The sequence below is a fragment of the Sinocyclocheilus anshuiensis genome, unplaced genomic scaffold (assembly GCF_001515605.1).
Source record: "Sinocyclocheilus anshuiensis isolate Anshui unplaced genomic scaffold, SAMN03320099.WGS_v1.1 scaffold1212, whole genome shotgun sequence".
Classification (NCBI taxonomy): domain Eukaryota; kingdom Metazoa; phylum Chordata; class Actinopteri; order Cypriniformes; family Cyprinidae; genus Sinocyclocheilus; species Sinocyclocheilus anshuiensis.
In genome coordinates this window covers 18,588-21,461 of record NW_015547696.1, presented here as the reverse complement: position 1 = coordinate 21,461, position 2,874 = coordinate 18,588, and positions in this window count along the sequence as shown.

Sequence of the window (2,874 nt, the reverse complement as noted above, 5' to 3'; positions counted from 1 at the left end):
CACAGGTGACGAATAAGGGGATCGGGAAGGTGTGATCCACCCTCTTCTCAATAGACCTGCAGGTACTCCTTAACTTCATTGTGAAGAGGCTTTGGGACGGACATGTAGGTCTTTTGCACTGGGCTGGTATAATGGAGGGTGATGTGCATCTTGAAAGAAGGTATACAGCCCACATCATCAATGTCATAGGCAAAGGCCTCACATTCCTCCCGCAACACTCTCCTTACAGCCTCCTGTTGTCCCTCTGAGAGATGGCAGAGATCCACAGGCAGGTCCCATGAGGTTGGTCTTCTTGTCTGCTTATTATCTGACTGTGGTGTGCTACTTGCTTCGCTGGAATTTGTCTCTGTTCCGTCTTTTGTTTCAGCTGTTGTCTCATTTTCTTTCATTTGCACAGGTGTTGTGTATACGGTCTTGACGGGTTCCAGGTGTCCAATCACTCTATGACGGTCCAGACAGATGGTGCGATCAGTAGTGTTGGTCACAGAGATGGGTATGTATGGCACTCTCCTTTCTGGGATCTGCACCAGTACATCATTGTAGATCACGCCTTCTGGTGGAGGATTAAGCATGTCAGGTGAAAAGATCATGTGTTGGCCTTGTGCTCGTGAACTCACATGTGCTCTTATGTAGACAGTGGTGACTTGGTTAGCTGGTAAGGGCACTCTTTTTCTGCCGGTACGAACTACACCAGTCTCTGAATCACCACTCTGCATTAACTTGACCACATGATGAGCAGTTTTCACTGTTATTGCGAAGGCTTTACTCACTTTGTGTGCCGACTGTTTTTTTCCACCTTTAGTCTTTCCCTCGTTTCTGTTAATGAAGGCCTCAATGATGTTGTAGCCGATGATGGGGTCACTGGCAACTGCTGGGTCGCTCGACACTAGTATTGGCACTTGTAAATCATTTATCGTGGTGGGGTCACTGCATAGTCTGAAACTGACTTCAATCCAGCAGATATATTTGTCATTAGCAGCAAAAACTGTCAGTGTCTCATCCTCCAACAACTCTGAGATGGGTCTGACAACGGTGTGGGGGAGGTGGTTCAGTCGCCAGGGGTCATTCACTATGCTGGACTGCGCTCCTGTGTCCCACAGGGCTCTAACTGGGCAATTGTCCATAACACAGTCCACTATACACCTGCTTCCTACAAGGCTTACCAACTGTGGCTGGTGTCGAAGGGGTATATAGTTAACCACACTTACAGCTGATGAGGCGCCAGCTGCTCTTTCTTCAAGGGCTGTTGTTGGTTGCATGACTGTGCTGGGTGGTGAATGCTCATTTCGGGGCGCTCGGCCTTGGACTACTGCTGGCCCCACCTCAGTAATCCCTGCCCGTTTCCCGGCATGGTTCTGCATCCACGGGAGAAGTGGCCCTCCTGCCCACATTTAAAACAGTGCGAACATTTCTCACCTGTTCCCTCATCCCTGCATTTCTTGCAGCCTTTCACTCTCAGCTTTTGTTCAGGGGGACGGGGGTTTGCTTTTTGCACAAAATACAAAGTTCAGGGCAGTCTCTTTGGGCTCTTGCGAGATGTTAGGAAGCTGGTGGTAAAGCTGTGTGAAACTATCTACCCGATAGTGGCCTTTAAGGATGGTGAGGAGTGCACTAAGGGTCAGCCCACGTTTGATCTCTAACATGTCTCTCAGAGGCAGCCCTGGACTGACGGCCCTGATTACAGCTTCGACTACTTCAGTCTGTGTGTGCCCCTTTTCTATTCCCAGCTCAATCTGGCCCACAAATTTTAAACTCCCTTCACAGTGTTACCTCAGGCAATGGGCGAGTTGGCTCTAGCCGGCTCTAGAAGGGGGAATCTGTAGTCGTTAGAAAAAGCGTTTGTGGTGAGAAGCATTTTTCCAGTCCTTCTGTTGGAGCTGGCTCTTCTGATGGGTACTCTTTGTCTTGCCTACTACACCTTTTACTTTGTCTTTCAATGAATGTTAATAGATCAGCACAGTACTGTTTAACTTCATCACTCTCTTGTTTCTCCTCAAGTTCATCTAATGCACACTCGGCCATCTTGATGAGTGACCTCCGTGTCCTGCTGCGGGATTCTCCACTGTCCAGGCCATCACATTTCAGGTACCTGCACTCACTTGATCACGCAGGAGCTGACTGGCGTCCATCTTGCTGAAGGCTCGTCACATTGGGAAGGAGGGAGGTTAATGGTGCTGGTCACTCTGTCGCCTCCTCCTGGCTGGCTCACCAAAATATGTTACACTTTTAAGGATGTAATGTCCGTTCTTGGGGCAACACATTTGTTTCTGTTAAAACAACATGAAAAACACAGGTTAAACAAGGAGCGCTTTCCGTTGTGTGTACACTGACACTCATCACGTACTGAATGCTACTTCTGTTATGGTGGTCAGCTACCTTAACAGAGTATCATAAACAATAACATGTCTGATAGTGCAAATGTCTACGCAGATACAGGTGCATCTCAATAAATTATAATGTCGTGGAAAAGTTAATTTATTTCAGTAATTCAACTCAAATTGTGAAACTCGTGTATTAAATAAATTCAATGCACACAGACTGAAGTAGTTTAAGTCTTTGGTTCTTTTCATTGGTTCTCAAAAACCCACCAATTCTTCTGAGGTCAGATTTGGTAGCTGAGCTGAACCAGACAGTTATTGAAGTGCAGAGGACGGATTCAATGATGGCGGAGTAGAACTGTTTCAGCAGCTCCTGTGGCAGGTTGAACTTCCTTAGTTGGCGAAGGAAATACAGCCTCTGCTGGGCCTTTTTAACAATGGACTCAATGTGTGTGTCCCACTTCAGGTCCTGAGAGATTGTGGTGCACAGGAACCTGAATGACTCCACTGTTGTTACAATGCTGTCCATGATGGTGAGTGGGGGGAGTGCAGGGGG